Raw genomic sequence first — 21,812 nt, forward strand, 5'->3', positions numbered from 1 at the left:
AGACGGCTCGTGAGAAGCACTCAGCTTCAGCCGCGGCCCGCAGCTCGCGGTTCTCGCTGTTCTCGCGGTTCACGGCTCTCGGCTCTCGGCTTGGTTCCCAGCTCTCGGCAAGGCAAGGCAAAGGCAAGGGCAAAGGCAAAGGCAAAGGCAAGGGGACGCCGCCGCTGCCTCTCACCGCCCGCTCACCGCTCACCGCCACTCGCCTGCTTCCTCTGCGGGAACGCTCACTCTCTCTCTCTCGCGTTGCACACCGGGAAAAATTGATGATTGGACTAGCTAGGATCGTTTCTTCCATTGTTGCTGGAGTCATGTCTGTGACACGGTTTTTCATAGCGAAGCAAAAGTAGCAAAAATAGGACGCCTGCTACTAGTCCCAACAGGAGAGGAAGTCCGCCAAAGATGGAATGGACGAAGTTAGAAAAAATACCCAGGATGGCTTTGAATGGGGTCAAAGCGCCTGAAAAAACTGTCTTAATTACACTAGCGATACCACTTGTATCAGAAATATTTAACATTTCGTTAGGCATTTCTGCGAAGTGTAGGGGGCTATTTGTTGATAACAGTGAATGAATCTCTGCCGTTGTCCTTGCAACTTGGAGATCATACGTTTCTTTTGATGACGTCAACTGGGTTGGCGTCTGTAGGAGCACAGTCTTCATTCTGCTTAAAGTATCAATTCGAATAGAAGAGATTTTCAAACTGGGCCATAACCTTGCCTCCCTGTCTGGGGCATCATTCGGGAACAATACCCTTTCACAGCACATGACCCTGGTAGTCACGCTTCCGAGATAAGATTTTCCTGGCAGCAGGCTGCAACATCTGTGATCTACAATTAGAATGTAACTCCCGTTCGAAAGTCTTTTAAAGAATGGTTCTATTTGTGTTGCAGGGGTGCCTAGCTGATGACATGAAAGGTTATTTGAAGTCCCTTCACAGGCCCCATACAAACTTATACCCTGACACAGAAGTATACCACATAGTGATTTTGCACAATTATTGCCACTAAGAAATACACTCTGTCCTTTATTACTGACACATGTGTGTGTATAGGGCAAGTTCCATGTTGACTTAATGTATCCTTTACCCAACCTTTCATACTGGCCTGCCTGTATATATTTTTGGCAGTATTGAAACTGGAAAGTTGTTATCGGAATCTTTATTATCCCATGTATTATCCATTCAATGACAGGTCGTTCTGACATTGTCAATGGTAATCTCTCAAGTTTTTCAATGCTCAGAATTGTATAGTCAGCACCCTTCTGTGCCAAACTGATTTGTTTATCAGTAAGGTTAAAGGTATTAAATAGTGACGTTGTGTTGATTAAACGCCAAGGCACATAGCCTGAACACAGATTTTATAACGTCCAGCCAAGCTGTACAATAGAACGTAATTGAGACTGACCGTGTTGTAACATCAGTAAGTCTTGCTCTATTATATCGATTGCTGAAGACACAATACTGTCCAGTGAATATATTCTGGAAGACAGAGTCATTAACCCATTGTCCACAACAGAAAGTGATTTTTCCAAATTAATACGGTCAATTTCCCGTATTTTTTCTGCTGTCTCAATTTGAGTTTCTTTCCAAGCTTCGTTATAAGCTGCATATATAGAGGCCGCTATGAAACGTTGTTGACGCTGTTTGCGTGGTCCCATAATGAAATCACGCAAGTCAGCACCTTCTTTAAGTAAAGTTAGGTGTTGCTTAATTTCTGCCAGTGTGGATGTATGTAGCCATTGAAGGCAGAGTTTTCCCACACTGTAAGTAGTTACAATCCCTGGATGTTGTCTCTGGGAGTATCTAGGGTCTGGCCTGGTCAATGTGAACCCCTGTATTTTGTTCAGGAATCTTTCTTGACAGTTATTTGTGTCTGTAGGCCAGATCAACCATTGTTTCCAATCAGGATGTGTTCTGTTTTGGTTTAAAATATGGGTTACGTCTATCTCAACATCCGTAGTGCTATTACTGTCTGTTGTTGGCTTTGGAATAGATGGTTTGTTTAAGTCTTTGATTTTGGCTAGGCCAAGACAGGTAGTCTGTTGAATCGTGTCATTCAAAAATATAATTTGTTCTGGGATCATGCAGGCTCTAAATAATGATTCTACACCTTGCACTTGGCAATCTTTTGTCCCCCAGATCGTTTTCGTATCAATGTTATTGTTCCAGAACTCAAAACCAAATGTATTACTTTTTTCAAAAAATGAGTCCGAATATATCAATTTTGTGTTTGTAAGCATGGTTTTCACTCCTGTCTTATTTAACAATTTGAAATAGAATGTTTCTGCATTACTTGTGTTAAACCCTGAAAAGTATGAATATTTATCATAAAATGTGTTTGAACTGCCTTTTGGTGGAGTTGCACAATGTTCCCATTGGTTATAATTTAAAACATTTCTAGGTTGAGAGGATTTATGCAGATAATGGTTACCATAGTGGTTGTAGCAAAACATCTCATCATAATTAGATGAACCTTGCAAATAATCACGTTCTGTAAATTTAGCTGACATCACTAGATCAGACATCATATCATTAATACTTTCAAAGTCCCAATCATCAGCAAATGTGCTTGGTTTTACAAAGTCACTCAATGAAATCTTAAATTGGTGTGGATACTTCAGGATCTCAACCGGGCCATATATTTCGTAATCTGTATTGTCCCATGCTACCCCGCCGGGTATAGGATTGGCTGTGAAGTTTACTGAAGAAAGTTCTCTTTTCTCGACGTGTGAAGACGTGTGTGGTTTAAGGACTAAGGTGATATTCTGGCTTGCTGTGTCCATTTTAGCATATTTTCCCTCAATGAAATGTCCCAAGCATAGTACCATGATGAGCCAAAGTATGAGGACAAATGCACCTAGTGCCACCCAAATTTCAATCCATGGAGAAATAAGATAGGTTTCTTTGAGTTGATGAAAAAGTTCCTTTGCTTTGTCTTTAAAAGTTTTTGTTGTCGGCTGTACTTCTGGTTCACTTGGATCCTCAGAAAAATCATCGAAGTTGATGAAGTAGCCGGATGCTGTTCTGTCAATTGTTCCAACTGCTTCTGTGTTCCTTTTTTGCTTTAGGAATTTGTTTTGTTTCAACTGAATAGTCTGTGGTTACATCACTGTAGAATGGAATTTCTTGATGTAAAGCTTTGATTTGGGTTTTAAGAGGTTCAAGTTCCATTGCTTTGTTGAATAGTCCTTGTTGATTCACTGTAGATTTTTCAAATGTGATTAGTCTTTCAGTTTGAACCTCTGTGGATGTAGAAAACTTTTGGTGTTCTGCTACTTCTTGGGAGTCAACTTGGCCTACTACTTGTTATCGGCCACATGATTGTGGTTTAACCAGGTCGATGGATACAACTCGGTTCTCCTTTTTACCAGCAAGGGGCGGTAGTACTACTGATCTTGTCCCGTTGACAGACAAGACAGGAACTGCTTTTCTGTAAGAAGGCCCAAATTCCTTCTTTACCACGATCTTCTCTCTGACCAGATCCCCGATTTTTGGACTCCAGACAGGCCTTGCTGGGACAGGTGGTTTCTCTTCAGTTGTTGTTGGCTGTTGTTTCAATTTTATGTTGCTCAGGTCTTTTCTTGTTTCATTTAAGTCCTGTAAAATAGCCAAACGATCGTTGATATCAAAGCATTTTTCTTTAACCACTGAAGTCTGACTATCAAGGTCCTGGACTAACATTCTAGTCCCAAACAATAGTTCGTACGGACTGAAACCTCCCAGAGAATTTCTTGGCAGATTATTAAGACTACGTTGGACACTTATTAAATGTTTGACCCACCCAGCTCTTGAACCTAATACCTTTGCTGTTATAGATTGCTTTATGTCACGGTTTTTTCTTTCCAGGATTCCGTTTCCCTCAGGATGAAAGGGACAAGAGTACCGCAATGCAATGCCCATGCTGGTCATGGCTTCCTTATAAGCTCGAGAGCTAAAAGCAGGACCCTGGTCAGAATGCAGCATGCCAATTGCGTATGTGCCGATAAAGACTCGCAAATCTTTTATAACAGTTCTGGCGTCAGCCGATCGCTGGGGCCACATCCATATGAATCTCGTGCATGAATCCACTGCGACCATGATATTTTAAAGTTACCATCCCTTTGTAAGGGACCGCAGTGGTCCAGGTAAACACAGGCTAATGGTTTATCTGAGATTAGAAGGGGCGTCTGGGCTGGTCGTTTCACTGTTGATACCTTCATTCTTTGACATATTTCACATTCTAGAACATAGTTCCTAGTTTGTCTTCTCATTCTCGGCCACCAGTATCTTTGTTTTAATAATGATACTGTGGCTGAAACGCCAGCATGTACAGAAGCAAGCCCTTCGTGTGCCGCTATAATGAGTCCTAACCTATGTTCCATGTTTGGAATAGCCCTATCCCCCACTCCAGGGATTCGTGCAAATGGAACGTTATTCGCATCAGTTATGTATGAGTACTTTACTGGAAAGCCTTTCGGGAGTGTTTCTATCGCATCTTTTACCGTAGCGCAGACAGCCTGTAATATTTCGCTGTCTATTTTTGTTTTTGACCGGGTGATGGCAGCTACGGAAGCCGTTTGCAGAGCTGCCTTCGCGGCCTCAGCAGCCAATGAATTCCCTGCAACGTGAACGCCATCACGTTGATGACTCAGTGTATGTATCACGTGAGTCTTTTGTAGTTCCTTTTGTAAAAGAACTATTTGTTCCCAAAGCATTTTATGCTTGATTGTGCCACCTTTTGCATCTTTAAAACCGTTCTGAACCCAGATCTGCAAGTATTCATTGTAAGACTGAACGCAATAATATGAATCGCACACTATGAGTGTAGGGAATTCGCGATCGGTATTTTCAAGCGCCATCTTAAATGCCAGTAGTTCAGCTCGCTGAGCTGTACAATCTCCTAGAGATTGTGTTTTTGGGACCAGTGGTCTAAATTTTCCTTTGTGCCAGCGACCTTTAACAACTGCGCACGCAGCACTGTAAGCATGTTTACCCCCAACTGCGGGTTGTGCTGATCCGTCTGTATATATTATACAGCCGTAATGTTCTAGAGGCAGAATTTTGGTCGGCAGAGGACATTCAAATTCATATTGGAGAAATTCTTGTGTTTTTAAATTAGGATCAAATTCGTATACCACGTCTGTTGCAGCAAGGGAATTGGCCCACTGTATCCATCTCGGATGTAGGGCTTTAGCATTCGGAATGCTTGCCTTTGTTACAGCCTCCAGGGCTGGTATTGGTGTCACGATTATTATTCGTTTACCTTGTGCTAGGGCTCTTTCTTTCGCTACAGCAGTTTGTACCGCGGTCAGAATTTTTTCCGTTGGGCTAAATTTCATTTCAGCCTTTGTGTACAAGTGTGATTTGTATGCAATTGGTACCGTTTCTCCCTCATTAGAGGTCAGGTATGTGAATCCGCATCTTCCTGGGATGACTCGAATCACAAGGTTGCGTGTGTTGTCGCGTGTTTGTAGTTTTGTTTTAACTAACATGTCTGTTTGTAAATATCTCAAAATTTCTGTGTGTTTTTGAGTCCAGTTGATTCTTTTAAAATCTGGTTTTATTAGATCATAGAGGAGTTTGACCCTCTCTGCATATTTTATAATGTATGTTCTTCCGAAATTTAGGAAACCTAGAATTGATTGTAAGTTTTTTAGTGTTCTGGGTGCTTGGATTGCAGCACATTTCTCTAGGAAATTGTCAGCCAGGCTTTTGCCTTCACTTGATAGTTCATATCCTAAAAACAGGACAGTTAGATGGGCAATTCTTGACTTTTTAAAGTTGAATTTGTAACCCTCAGCTGCGAACCCAAGTATTATGGTGTTCACTCTTTTCAAGTGAGTATCCAAGTCATCATCTGTTAGATAGATGTCATCGACATAAGATAATGCCTCATCATCATATATTTGTAGTAACTCTGTTACTCTCGCTGAGAATAATCCTGGGCTGTTCTTGAACCCCTGTGGTAAACGACAGAATTTTTTTTGCGAGCCGTTTATTGAGAACGCGGTCAAATATCTGCTTTCTGGTGCTATATTTTGACAAAAGAATCCATTAGAGATGTCTAATGTTGTTTTGTATTTTTTGCGTACTATGTTATTCATTAGTGCTGCACTGTGTGAGTTTTGCACTGCAAAAGTTTTGCAACATGAGTTCAAGTGTCTGTAGTCCAAAACAAGACGATATGAATCATCTGGTTTGGAGACAGGAAACAAAGGATTGTTCATTTGTGAGGTGCAAGTTTCAATCACCCCCCGGTATTCAAGTTGATCTAGGATCTCTTTTACCTGTTTTTTAGCTTCTTGCCTAATTGGGTACTGCCTCTGTGCAGTAGGTTGTGATTTTAACTGGATTTTGTGAGGAGGATAGTCCTCATCCCATCCCACATGGTTTTTATATAATGCAGGAGCTTGGGCTACTGCCCACTTTCTTGCAAGTGTATATTTTTTATGTATTGAAATATGATTTGAGAAGGCAGGCATAATTATTTCTTCGCCATGAGGGCACTCCCTGACAAACTCTGGTGGCCAGTCTTTTTCAGCTAGAAGGATGTCATAGCCCTTGGAGAGATTATCCCAAAATAGACCCCTTATTTTCCTAGTCTTATCCCCCTCTATACGCAATGTTATTTCATATATTTTATGAGGTTTGCTAACTCTGGTATCTGCAGTTTCCACCTGAATGTATTAATTCGTGTCCACTGTCTCCAGATGATTCATCAGGATCTTGCGAGCTATGCTTACTTCTTCTGCGCTGTCTAGCATTGTCTGAGCCCATTCTCAGTTTTTCAGCTGTGTCCTCAGTATTCTTGGCATGGTTGATTACTTTAATACTGGCTACCTTCTTCTTTGGAAATTGTAAGTTTTTTATTTTGATTAGCAGGTTCCTTGTCTTTGGATTTGACGTGCTCTTCCCTGTTTTCTGATCGTCCTCTTCTTTACGATTTCTGCGAGGAGGTCTGAAAAGATCGAGAGGGACGTGTATCAATATCTTGATATCTATCAGGTTTTTTTATATTATCCCTATTTCTAAGGTTGTATTTTTTCCCAGAGGGCTCCCTTTGGGGAGACTTGTGTCCTTGGTCTGGAGATCTTTCTCTCTGCCGAGGAGACCTTCCTCTGGTTTGGAATCTTTTTTCCTTTGGAGTGGATTGTTTATTTCCATCCCAGCTCTTTTTTTGAGTGTTTAGATTATTTTTAATAAATACCTTTTCAGGATTTTCAATTAGTTGGGGTTTCACTGGTTTCCCACCCAAACTATCTCTTCCTAGTTCTTCATAGGATTTTTCTATGATTCTGGCAATTTCAAATGGTTGGTCTGCTATATCTGTCTCTTTTAACCTCTGGCGGATCGTCACATTTGCTGCTTCTCCCTTTATATTGGCTAGTAATATTGCCGAGACCTGCTTGAAGTCTTTCAGTAATTTCATACCCAGAGTTAGGGCCGGTTCTGGACCGTATTCATCTTGAATTTGTTTTAGCACATCTGGTATTACTGACATGGATGGAACACCATGTGTTTTTGTGTAAATGGAAGCAAAGACTGTACCCCAAGTGTCACAGTCCTCCACATGTGGTGCGATTCCCATTGGAAGACAGATAGTCAGAATTCTGTGTTTCTCAACAGGGGTGGTATCTGGAAATACCGCCTCTATTTGAGTAATTTTTTGTGCTAACCAGAATGGAATTTGTTCCCGTTTTGCGGGTACTTTACCTAGACAGGACTGTATGTTCTGTGGTGTAATTTTATTTGTGTTTCCCTGATGAGGGGTCAGCTGTGGAATTGTAATAGCTGGTTGGACTGTTGAAGTCCGCATTACATATTGGACTAATTGTCTATGTATTTTAATTAGTTGTTTTAGCTGTGCTAAAAGATCTAGTGCAGACATTTCTTCAATGTCTGGATTTGGTGTGTATCCGGCTAGGACCGCCCACGTTGCTCCTGGTCTACCTAGTGGACCGAGCCTGGTGATGTGATTATTATGTTTTAGGGCGCCATTAAACCAGAGCAGGTGCTCTTGGTATTTTAGTGATATCTCCACTTCCTCGAAAGGAGTGTACTCATTCGGAGGTTCCTCTATTTTGTAGTAGTGGAACTCCTTTGTTACAGCGTTTGCTGCTGGAAAGTTTATCCATGGGTAGAATACCTCTGTCTGCCGATATTCGTGTGCCTCAATTACGAATATTACTGTACCACCTCTCGGTGTCAGTCCATTTTCTATAAGTTTTAAAGTTATAGTTTTTCTTATGTTGACCGGGATTAGTATTGCGTCCGGGTCTTGCTGTAGGAGACTATTGTCATCCGCTAGGAGTTGAGCTGCTACTCTAGCTGTCTCCCTTCCTTCTTCACTGTCTGACATTTTACCGACAGGAAGGTTATTTTGTTTATTTGCAGATCAGGTTTCTACGGAAACAAAGATTAGATGCACAATATTTTGGAACAGTGTATCCTTCAACGTTGAATAAACCAAGAACCATACATAGGAGTCTCCTCCTACGAAGTTTGGCGGATTTAACCTTTCACCCACTCCAGACGTCTATGGAGTATTATGGGAAAAAAGGGTCTGTGTGAAAAAGCACGACTGAGTTACTCTAATGCCTTGCGTTAGATTTATCGCCTATCCAAACAGTTGGGCGCCATGTAGTGTAGTTCCTATTTTCCCAATAGGCTCTGCGCATTGGAATAATATCTTCAATAGTATAGACGTAGGACTGTGGTTAACTAGGTCTTCTACTGACGATATTAGACTTAAAGTTATGTGTGCCAGCTAGCTCAGAGTTCACTAGAAACTTTCTCGAATAGGCAAGGAGGAGTTTAACCTCCCTGGATAGACAAGAAGGGATTTAGTTTCTGACAACCATAGAACATGACAACTTTGCTCTCCCTAATCAAGAGTATATCTCTAGAGTCGTGTGAAAACAAAAGACAACTTATTTTACTCAGTCAGTACGTGCATTCTTAGTTTCACCAGATTGTAGAGAAAAGGAAGAGACGGGCGTGTTCAATAAAAAGGTGTTATTTATTGATCAGTCTCTTTTCTCGTACAAGAGAAATGAATCGCTATTATTGCAATACTTATAGTTAAGTACAGTGCATACAGTAAAAGCAGAATTATAAAATAATACTGTAAAAGCATTGATATGGTTTCTTAGCCATATGATACTTTAAAATGGATAAAATAGATACATATATATATACATTGACTAATCGTACTCAACTGGTGCTTCTAACTACGCCTACCCCGGTGTACCTGACCTAAGCCTAATACGTGGGCGGGAGTAGATAAGTAGCAGTTTAAGTAAAGTTTGCTTTGCCAAGGGTCTGACTCAAGAATTCTCTGTAAGGGGTTGTTCAGTTCAGTACCTGGGATTTAGAAGGCTGGAGGGCTGGTATCTCTATCTCAGGACTTGATATCCCCGCTGCCTGCGAGGGCGGCTGGAAATGCCGGAGCTGGATTTCTCGGCAAGAGAAAAGGCAGCGTCTCTCTCTCAGCGCGTCAAAAGGGAGGGGCAGCGTCCGTGGGCTTTCTGCATCAGCTGGGCTCCTCGGCAAGTCGCGCTGCTCCAATCTCGTCACCATCGTGTGTTTGCTTAGGGCAATATCGGTATTATTTATACCTGAGAGGTGCCGAGATTGACGTAAGGATGGACATAAATACGTCAATAAGGATGTCATAAGAACTGGTCGTTCTTACATTCTTTACTGGAGTTCTTGGCTAAATCAAAACAATAGTTGCGGGGGATTTCCCAGGTTGCTGGAGGTTTGATTTGTTTTGAGAACTCGGTATGCTTTCTAGGGGGGCTGGAGGGATAGTGCTTGCCTAATGTGATAGCATGCGCTATGACCTAATCAGAAAACGGGTTTCTGTGCCGTTGTATGGCCACTAGTTATTTATTAACTGGACAAGGGTCAGAAACAGGAATATCGATACAGTTCCCATAGTAAATACATTACAAAAGGGAACTTAACCTTATGACTTGCAAACAACTGCTTTAGTCAACACATTATGAAATGCCACTCCAAATGTCACACATAATGTATTGAAATGTCACATAAGCAAACTGCAGAAATGGAAATGATACACATAACTAAACTGAAAACTTGGCAGATAGTGACTAAACAAACACTTCAAAACAAGCTAAAATAAGGGTGATAGCTTTTGTTTTGTGTTTTTTCATTGATTGGCGAGTTTTTGCATGTGAGTGTCTTTGGGGGACGTGTGAATGACTGCAAGAATGTATTAATGGGCGAGGATAGATAGATAGATAGATAGATAGATAGATAGATAGATAGATAGATAGATAGATAGATAGATAGATAGATAGATAGATAGATAGATAGATAGATAGATAGATAGATAGATAGATAGATAGATAGATAGATAGATAGATGAGCAAGTTCACGGGTGGATGATTGCAAGCAAAGATGAGATACGTGGGTGAGCGCACGAATAAATTACATGGTAGCTGAGTGAATGGGTGAGTGAGTGTATGAATGGCTGCTACTTGGATAGGTTAGTGAATGAATAGTAGAATGTATGGCTCAAGGAGTAACTGTGTGCATGCAGTGGTATCTAAGAAAATGAACAGATCAATGTATGAATAGGATAATGAGTTTGTATTCATGGACAAGTCAGTGAGCAAGCAGATGCGAGAGTGGATGAGTTAAGTGAAGTTACAGTGCCTGAGCTGAGCTATGCATTGCAGTTACTGTCGGCACAACGTTGAGTTCAGCATAAGTGAGGCTGGCTAAGGCTCCACACTAGGGCATCTCTCACATCCGATTGCCCTTCTATAGCTGTCTCTGGGTGTAATTTCTGATATTTATATGTTTGCCACGTCTTCATTGTTTGATTTTGCTTCTGAGAAAGTGTCACTCATACTCATTGAATGTCACTCATAATTACACTGAAATTATTAAAATGTCACATGTAAGCAATCTGAAACCTTGGCAGCTATGTTTCGGCTATATGTTTGATCCGACCCAGAGAGCTAAATGCAATCATTTTTGGAAGTAACCTTCACCATTGTGTTCTACAGTAGAGCAACAACATTGTCGTGGTGTCACCAGGGCTTTAAGTCGAAGCTTTTTCAATATTATTTACAAACCATAGTTGGTGCTTATTTATCTTATGCAGCTAACAACCATTGTCAAAGCCAATAGTCCTGACTTCTTGTATGTATGTTTTTACTTGTTGTGTCATATATCTGGATGAATTGACAGAAACAGCAAAATACAAGTCGGGCGGCGCACTATGCTAAGCGCAGATGTTTAGCTTACATGTTTTTAAGTCACACCCTTAATTACATTGGCTATGCCCCTTTGAGACCCACTCAGTTTTTTCATCCCACTTAAAGCTCTAATTCTACGTCATCAATCATTCACCCGTCAATGCCTGTTTGTTAGCTTTGCCAATGCTTGTTTACCCCTGACAGAATTCATGGAGGCAGGAACGTTAATAGAGAGAGGCTATGAGCGGGATAAGGGTTCAACTCTGATGTCATGGAGGCCAAAGGGTGAGCGATGTCACTTCTTAACGCCGTGCATTTTGTTGTATTAAAGATGGGAGGCGTCTCTTCAGGCAAGTCTGGTGTGGCGTAGCCTTACCGGATGTGATGTCACTTGTCGTTGCCTGTCAGGAAAAGGGCATTTTAGCAATGCTTGCGATTTTCAAGGGAAACAAATGTGTGTTTTGTTCGTGTTTATACGAGTGACAGGGGCTTGACGTGGGGGTCATACCCCGTTATGCCCTAGATGACTTCATTGGAGAGTTGGGGAATAACCGACAATAAAGTTCAAGGCCTCTGTTACACTTGGACCAGTAATCCCGGCTCGGGAGCAAAGTAAACGTGTTTGCACAAACAGGATTGTTATTTGTGTACAAATTCTGCACACACCTCTGGGAACAAATTTCTTCAGGTGAAACGCTGTGAAATGTGTGCACGAAAAAAGTGTAAGACGCCACATCTGCGGGCTTTGAATGGGTGAAATCGCTCCTTACTGTCTTGTTCCACGGCTCGATAGGCAGAACTATGGATGGGGAAGTCGTGTCTCACCGGGGAAAACTTGAACACCGTGATTTTATTGCACGGTATTATATTGAATTAGAGGGTGAACATCCCCAAAAGCGTTCACCATTAATATTGCCAGGCTATCGGTCGGGGGTTTGTGTGCAATGATTAATGCAGCTGCCCTGCATGTGTAGTCAGTGTTATGTCTCCGGCCGCATCTGTTTCACAGCTGGAATTTGGCAGAGCAGGGTGACTGAAAACTTTAGAAAGATTATTTACTTTTTGTGTAATTTGAAGGGAAACCTGTTTTGAAGCTATTTCTTTAGTAACTTCTGAAAACACTGAATGTGTAGCAGAATGAATATAAAATATGACAAGTTAGTATCCAACTGAGTGGCTCTTTTTTGACAAAGCTGCTTAATAGATGGAACGCTACAGTTTTTATCAGCTATGACCGTAAAGTGCCAACTTAATCAAAAACAAATATTTTTAAAAAAACATACAAGACTTCAAAGTCATATTCCTGTTCACCCAAAATATTTACAGTTCTTAAACCCTCCCCTTCCGCGGCTATCAAAGAGACCCCATGTGTGAAACTTCTAGCTGACACTCCAATGGAAGATATGTCCCCTCCGCCCCACCCCCTCAACATCCCTTCCAAGGGAGACAGGAATAAATGGCAGAGTTTAGAAACAGAAGCATTAGCTTTCCTGCCCTATAAGGCACCACTGGTCAAAGGTACACTAGAGGCCAATGACAACAAGGGGGGTTAGGGTGGGGAGATTAGGGTGTGCTGAGGAGTTCTCTCAGGGGATGCATGTTCTGTAGATTTACTCAAAAAAATAAAAACATTAATTCCATATAGGCAGAACTAAAACCTGACCTCAGGTCAATGCTGCAGGTTGTTTTTGTGCCAGGAAAAAAAAAATCATTTGTCAGTGAAATGACACCACTCTTCCCTGATTTAAAGGGAGACCCTCTGTTTTGGCTAAAATGCTGGAGTCTTTCATCACTTTACATCCTCTCTTTGACCATATCACATGGTGAATAACGTCCAGGAATAAATAGAGCACATGACGCTTCTGATATTAAAATGCACCTCCTAGATGCTTCCACATATGGGCTCCCAGGAGTAGTAACAAATTTACAATCGAAATCAGCCTACAAGCTGCTTAAACGTTTTTGTTAGCGTTGTTATCCAGTGACGTGTTTAGGATACTACTTTCTACTGTGAGCTTGACCTGTGAGCCCCGAGCTCAACACGGTTATGTCATGTGGATTCAGTCAGTCAGCTTTTTGGGGTTCATTTTCACATGAATGTACCTCTTTGAAATGCAGAGGGACTCCGGTGGCGAACCCACCTCTACAGCCTTTTGTCCCCTTAATGAAGGGGCCCTGGTTATCATGTGAAGCGCTTTGAATGTTTAAGGCACTTTGCCATGGGAATTGGTTACAGGGAGTTCAACTTGCATCAGGAAAGGGAGCTCTGGGGCAAACAAAACATTCTTATCCTCCTTTGGTTACACCTAGGGACACAAAGGGACGCTGTGCACGGAGGCTAGAGAACCACTCGTTTGGCTCCATTTTACCCTCAGTTGACTTCTGCTCCCGCAACAGGCAAAATGGAAGGAAGGACAGTGCATTGCAGTGGCTGCCCACATTGCAAGCACAAATTAGCCAATAGCTGTAAATGGTCTCAGGATATCACATGTGACACCCTCAGTCTTTCCTGGTTGTGCAGAGAACAGCAATCTGGGGCTAAGGGTTTCAGTTTACCTTTATAAGAATTATGAGAAAAAAAGACAGAATGAAGAGTACTTTCAGGTAAAAATCCAGGGCTTGGTGAAGAATTCACAAATGATTCGGGGCTTCTGGTGCACAGTCTAAATATCGATTCCTAAATATCGATTTACAGTAATATCGAGTTGGAAATATCGAAGGTCAAGAATATCGAGGTCTATAATATCGTTGGACAGAATATTGACCCTAAGGTAAGTAACCGATTTTTTTTATATCGAGGTAAGTAATATCGAAGTTAGAAATATCGATATCAAATATATCGATGTTACTAATTTCAATGTTACTAATATCGATATTTGTTTGTTGTTATGTATTTTATTATGTATTTTATATGTATGTTTTATATGTTTTGTATAGTAAATTAATTATTAATTTGTAGTAATTGTAAATTAATTTTAATTAATTTTTGGGTTTAAGTTCTGTAGCGGGTTCTGGGTTTATAGGGGAATTGGGTGGGAAGTAATTTAATTGTAATTAAGCAATGATTTTCTTTTTATTGGTATTGATAATTATTAAATTTTTAATTAATTATTAATTGGTAATAATTTTTTTAAATTAATAATTAATGTTTGTAATTGGTAATGACATTTTTTAATTGGCAATTCATTTTTTTAATTGGTAATTACTTTTTTTAACTGGTAATTCATATTTTTAATTGTTAATAACTTTTTATTAATTGGAAATTATATTTTATTAATTGGTAATTATTTTTTCATAAAACATATTTCTTGATTTAAAAATAAATGTATTGTTTACCAATTTTTAATTGTTGATCCATTTTTTATTATTAATCTGTTTTCTGTTTTGAACAATATTTTAGTGTTTAATATTTATTATTTGGTAATTACTATTTATTAACCCCTTCCACGCTCATGACGAGCTGGGCTCGTCATGAGGTAGCCTCCTGCTACGCTGATGACGAGCCCAGCTCGTCATGTAACATGTGTTTTTGTTGTTTCCAGCACACAGCGGGAAAATGCATAGCATCGATGTGGTTAATTAATATTTATTGGTATTTATTGTTAATTAATTATTCAATTGTAATTATGTTTTTAGTAATTATTAATGGGTATTTGCAAATCATGTAGAGTTATTTAAAAATTCAATTATTAATTATTTTATTTACAACAATTATTTATAAGTATGTTATATTTAACTTCTATGCTATCCAACGCTTTCCCTACTGTCGCACTCTCTGGAGTTGGAATGGTAATTTTTACCCCTACGCTAGCCAACGCTTTCCCTACTGTTGCACTCTCTGGAGTGGGAATAGTAATTTTACCCCTACGCTATCCAACGCTTTCCCTACTGTTGCACTCTCTGGAGTGGGAATAGCAATTTTACCCCTACGCTATCCAACGCTTTCCCTAATGTTGCACTCTCTGGAGTTGGAATATTAATTTTGACCCGTACGCTATCCAACGCTTTCCCTACTGTTGCACTTTTTGGAGTTGGAATAGTAATTTTACCCCTACGCTATGCAATGCTTTCCCTACTGTTGCACTCTCTGGAGTTGGAATAGTAATTTTTACTCCTACGCTATCCAACGCTTTCCCTACTGTTGCACTCTCTGGAGTGGGAATAGTAATTTTTACCCCTATGCTATCCAACGCTTTCCCTACTGTTGCATTCTCTGGAGTTGGAATAGTAATTTTTTCCCCTGCGCTATCCAACGCTTTCCCTACTGTTGCACTCTCTAGAGTGGGAATAGCAATTTTACCCCTACGCTATCCAACGCTTCCCCTACTGTTGCACTCTCTGGAATGGGAAAAGTAATTTTTACCCCTACGCTATCCAACGCTTTCCCTACTGTTGCACTTTCTGGAGTTGGAATATTAGTTTTGACCCCTACGCTATCCAACGCTTTCCCTACTGTTGCACTTTTTGGAGTTGGAATAGTAATTTTACCCCTAGGCTATCCAACGCTTTCCCTACTGTTGCACTCTCTGGAGTTGGAATAGTAATTTTTACCCCTACGCTATCCAACGGTTTCCCTACTGTTGCACTCTCTGGAGTGGGAATAGTAATTTTTACCCCTATGCTATCCAACGCTTTCCCTACTGTTGCACTCTCTGGAGTTGGAATAGTAATTTTTTCCCCTGCGCTATCCAACGCTTTCCCTACTGTTGCACTCTCTGGAGTGGGAATAGTCATTTTTACCCCTACGCTATCCAACGGTTTCCCTACTGTTGCACTCTCTGGAGTGGGAATAGTAATTTTTACCCCTATGCTATCCAACGCTTTCCCTACTGTTGCACTCTCTGGAGTGGCAATAGTAATTTTTACCCCTACGCTATCCAACGCTTTCCCTACTGTTGCACTCTCTGGAGTCGGAATAGTAATTTTTACCCCTACGCTATCCAATGGTTTCTCTACTGTTGCGCTCTCTGGAGTGAGAATGGTAATTTTAAGTTCTGTGCTATCCAAAAATTTTATTACTGTATCTTTTTTACTTATGGATTTTTCTATTTATTTAGCTATTTAATATTTCTTGTATAATTTTAGATAATGTAGTATATAATTCTTTAAAAAAATAATAAAAGTATATTTAATTTATGTAATTTATTAAACATAAATATTTACTTTTTATTTATGTTTTTGTTTTATATTTGTAAATGTATTTGTAATTTATAATATTTTTTATTAATTTATAAATTATTAAAATAATTATTAAAACGTATTGTTAAGTACGTATATATTATATATTTTCTGTATATGTTTAATTAATGTATTATTATTATATTTGTATTATTTATTAATTTTAAACCTTATTAGATATTTTTAACTATATTTATTTTATTTATTAGTGTTATTTACTTTATTTTACATTTATATTTTTACAGAGAAAAAAAAACGATATTTTTAATATCTATGTTTTTTTTTCTCAATATTTTTGTATTTGCCATGTTGTAGATAGGATGTCGATATTCTTGCCTTCGATATTTCAGCATCGATATTTCTGTAGGTCGATATTTTTTAGGTCGATATTTTGTCAGTGATTCGGGGCTTCTTGGCAGCCACATTTAACAGTAACCAATGACGTTACTAACACAACTCTACGTTTTATTTTCTGCTAGCTGTACATCAGTTTATGTCTGTCATAAATCAGTGTTCATTAGCATACTACTGCCTGAAGTTTTTTTCCCCTCAAAGTTATTTAATCATATTGCACTGTTGCCATCACCAGGGTCAAAGTTTATGTCTTTATCGATTAGAAGGGGTGCGTAGCTCCTGGCGCCATATCACGTGTGACACCTTCAGCCAGACCTGGTGTCAGCACTTTGCACTGTGGAATGTGAGGTTTCAGAATAGCAGAATGCATAGTGCTGTAGGCAAGATGGCGTCCCAGGCGAAACAGAGCAGACTGATTAAATAATGCCATTATGTCCATGAGAATAGCACTGGGGTTTTGGTGAAATACCTGCACTGGCTGAAAGTGGCAGATGGCATCATTGGGAAGAGGGGGACATGCACGCTCAGATAAAATAAAAAAAATCAAACAAAGCTGGTGCACGTAAAGTTTTGTTACGCCACTGCCTATCTTTGCATTTCAAGATACAGTCTTTCGACTCCAGACCCATGTTACTTGTTCGCAGCAAACACAGCTCCGCTCATTTGTTATTTCTCACTGGCAGCATCTTCTAGACTGGTGCAGGATCATCAACTCACCTTGACGGGTGCTTGTCTTCAGCAGTTGCAGCCTCCTACCAATGATGTACGGTCTCTGAATAAATTAGCAGTCAGTGAAAGACAAAACATGCAGTGACTCAATAGAAGCTTCCTGATCATTAACAATAGAATGTGCTGATGCACCCCTTATTCGCTACCATCTGCCACATGGCAGTGCTCAGGTAAACTAACAAGCAAGACAAAAGTAAAATGTCCTGATAGAATATCCAAAGGTTTCCTTCCTCCCATGCTTCTGTGACTCGGTCTGCAATCTTTATCTTCAGGAAAGTAAGCAATACGCTTCCACTTTCTGGGCTAGCGGTATCCCATTTCCCATGGTAAACCAGGGGCAAACCAAACCAGAACCAGCTGGTCCAAGGTCTCAAACTCTCACCACACATGAAGTCTTGCTACCCTGTATTTGCCGCACATCTACCATGCATTCCCTCATTCAACTCACACACAGAATATCAGCATATAGATTTTAGAGTTAAATACCAGTGGAGATGTACAGTAGTGAGTCCCTGGAATAAAAAAATATTTGTGTAGAATTTATATATATTGATTTGTCATGCATAGTTAATTAAAACCATTACATGTCCAACTCATTAAAAGCAGTACCAAATAACAATGTAAACTGCACCCGATTACCTACTTGATTGGAATAAATATAAAAATTCAACAGGAACACCTAGTAGGAATGTACTTATTGTGCTTGCAGTTGTAATGCAGTAAGGTGCTTGCCATGCTACTATTATAATACCTACAAATGCAGTAAAACATATTGAATTAAACATTAAAAGTCCACAGGAACCAGCTTTATTAGAGTCCCTTTATGTCTTATCTCCAGACACCCACATGACTTTAGACTTGATACCAAAGAGCTTAGCGTGCTTGTAGTCGTCTTGCAGTAAGGTTCCTGCTATGTGTTGTATAGTGTATTTTAATCTCCCTATCTGTCATCTATCTTCTCATGCTTTCCAGCTTGCCTGTATTTAGAATGTTATAGATGTCATAGAATGCTTGCTAGAGATGGGTCTTCACTTGATGATGGAAGGCTGAGCATCCAGGAGGACAGCTCCTGGTGGGGCTAACTATATTACTTATTTAACCATTTAACTTAATTACTCATTTAACCATTTAACTACCATCTTGATTCACCTGTACCATCTGTAACTTCAGCTACAATAAATAACAACTTGGAACTACACCCTGACTCCATGAAGATTATTACATTATTACATTGGCGACGTTTTGGACTACAAACCCTGCGTGGATACTAATTTAAAGGACCTCTACATTGAAATTACTAATTCAAAATCTTCAACTACATCAAAGAACTCTAACTCAACAACAAAGAACCCAAGCACTTACTTGCAACTATACATGTTGGCTGCCCCTGCCCCACCAGTGACCAACTGCCAACGGTCAGCCTCACCTGGGTTTGCCAACATCAACTTAAGCTTGGTGAGTTCTCTACTTATTTCAAAATGTAAAAATTATTTAGTGCTGCAACTGAATTTTAAACGCTACTTATATAAAAAATCTTTCTCCTGATTGAAAAGAGACTGCCTTACAGTGCTTAATTACCCTGCTGATTGAAAAACTACATGCCATTATTTTATAAACCTCATCACAAGCCTGTTCCTGTTTTAAAACGTTCACTCAATACACACGATATTGATTTGTAAACCTGCAGTGTAATTTTTAAGGAGAAAGTTATTAAATGAAAGCTACACTACATGATGCTGATTTATAAACCTGCATCGTTTTTTTTCAAAGAGACAGTTATTAAGTGAAGGCTACACTTTAATTAAAAAAAAAGCCCCAGTGAATTCCTGCAATGAAAAGAGTTAACTGTCTAACACTGGCTTTATTTTGTAAAGAACGAAAGGCTTCACAAATACACCCACCTGAAATATGGATCTTTATTTATCACCATCTGTTATGGGAATGACCTTCTCCGACCCTGCTTGTCTAATAAACACAGATTTATAGGAACAGCTGAACGAAATGAAAACATTTAGAGAGCTTTTCACTTTGTTCGTGATATCCATTTCCGATTTGCAACGTGATATGCGAAATGAATGTGCTCTTCAACCATTTAGATTACGAACTGTTTTTTTTTTTATTTGATAAATACAAGATTTATTTTTACCTTGCCTCTATAACGCAGCAGTTCAACGGTCTTATTTCCATTCAAAATTGGCTAGAGCGTGCAGTCAGCGCGTTCAGTAAGCTCGTGCAGCCTCCAAGTAGTGGAACATTCTTTCATGTCTTCGTGTGGTATGACGCTAATTCTACGTCAAAGACACTGCGCAGTAGCTTTGGGGTGCATATGTGTGCCAGTAACCACCCTGCACAACGTAAGAAAACGTGCTACCATCTTCACAATACTTCGTCTCCTATCCAGCACGTCAGAACCTGCACCTCTTCCAGAAGTATTTTCCTCGGTTCAGTTTCTCAGTTACAATTTGTTTAAAATCGGTGGTGCACGAAGTAAATCAAATAAACAGAGCACTAAATATTATCATCATCTAATGAAATGCGGTACCGTTTTTTTTCTTCAATATACCTCATGATATTCGGAATTACAATTCATTCAGCACAGGTACTGTCTCTTTCTTCTTGAACTACAACGTATAGCTTATGTACCAGATGACTACGGTGACAACTTTATTTATTTTAGTTTATTCTTTTGGTATTATTATCCTATTTAAAAGTGAGGGTTTTTCTCTAACTCCATTTCAGATGTTTTTATAGTAAGCTACGCTGTGATGTACTAGTGCTCATATTATGATGCATTTTAAAATGATATTCTGCATTATAATGTTAGATTACAACAAGTATAATTATTAATTATTTATATAATTCTATTCAAAGTTTAACTTGGTGATGTTATTTACTTTTAATGAATTCATCAATTTGCGCAAAATTAATGAGTGGACACTTTTGTCTACACCCATGGGTTTAAAGTGATGTTTTATGACAAAAATTCAATTTATGCAGGTTGTATGTGTAAACACTAATTGTCTACGCCTATCGGTGTAAAATGTTAATTTTAACATTATTCAATTTATGCATATTTAATGAGTAGGCACTATTTGTCTACGCATTTCATTTTAAAATGTATTAATGTCATTTATTCAATTTTTTACAAGTTGTAATAGTGGACACTATTTGTCTACGCCTATTGGTTTGAGATTTAATTCATACATAAATGTCGGGTTAAAGTGATAAAAATTATCATTATTTTATTGATGCATGCTTTATTAATGGACAATATTTATGTCTACAGCTAGCTTTGTTGGGTTAAAATGAAAATGTTTTTCATTATTTAATTGATGCATGCTTTATTAATGGACAATATTTATGTCTACAGCTGCCAGTTTAAAATAAGAAATTTTGACGTCATTATATGAATTCAGCGCTGCTTTATGATAGTTTAGCTCGAGCTCTCTCTCTATATTAACATTATATCTTCTTTTTACGCAAAATAGTTTTAATACTTTTGATTAATTCCTGTGCGTAGACGTACGTCACATGGAATTTTGGTTTTATGGTATTCGTGATACTTAAGTTTTCATGCTTTTATAATATTGCTCTAATTTATTATTATTGCTGATTACATTTTCTTATTCTGATTAGGTGTTATTCTTTCACCTCACTTGAATTTCACCTTTACTTGAATTCCTTATTATATTTATTCATTCTGGTTATATCTCCCACTACCTGGTTCATAGTTTCACTATTACGCCAGTCTGGCCAATTGGTGTGGTTAACGATCCCGTGAACCATGTATTCTATCTTCTTCTTATTATTAATGTTTTTCTGCAATAAGAAAAGGGGATGTGTGTTCCTTGTGTCTTGTATTTTATTTCTTTAACTTTTTCTATATCATTCCTCTTCTAGACATATCTATTCTAATTCTTATTAGTTCTGTTTTTCTACATTACCACTTCTTCCTGTTTAGTGCATACCGTTATTCACATCTCTCTTCTCTAGTGTAAGAAAAGGGGATATGTTGTATAGTATATTTTAATCTCCCTATCTGTCATCTATCTTCTCATGCTTTCCAGCTTGCCTGTATTTAGAATGTTATAGATGTCATAGAATGCTTGCTAGAGATGGGTCTTCACTTGATGATGGAAGGCTGAGCATCCAGGAGGACAGCTCCTGGTGGGGCTAACTATATTACTTATTTAACCATTTAACTTAATTACTCATTTAACCATTTAACTACCATCTTGATTCACCTGTACCATCTGTAACTTCAGCTACAATAAATAACAACTTGGAATTACACCCTGACTCCATGAAGATTATTACATTATTACACTATGCTACTATTGTAAT

At 39.0% G+C, this 21,812-nt stretch overlaps 1 long non-coding RNA gene across 1 annotated transcript in view; it reads right to left on the reverse strand.

Moving 5' to 3' along the window:
* LOC144772101 (uncharacterized) overlaps nucleotides 1-20,113 on the reverse strand; it is a 99,997-nt gene extending 79,884 nt beyond the window's left edge. The window contains exon 1 of the long non-coding RNA XR_013599643.1: nucleotides 19,615-20,113. This is a non-coding gene — a long non-coding RNA (uncharacterized LOC144772101). The remainder of the gene's footprint in view (nucleotides 1-19,614) is intronic.
* Between the last annotated feature and the right edge of the window lie 1,699 nt (nucleotides 20,114-21,812).

The sequence above is a fragment of the Lissotriton helveticus genome, chromosome 8 (assembly GCF_964261635.1).
Source record: "Lissotriton helveticus chromosome 8, aLisHel1.1, whole genome shotgun sequence".
Classification (NCBI taxonomy): Eukaryota; Metazoa; Chordata; class Amphibia; order Caudata; family Salamandridae; genus Lissotriton; species Lissotriton helveticus.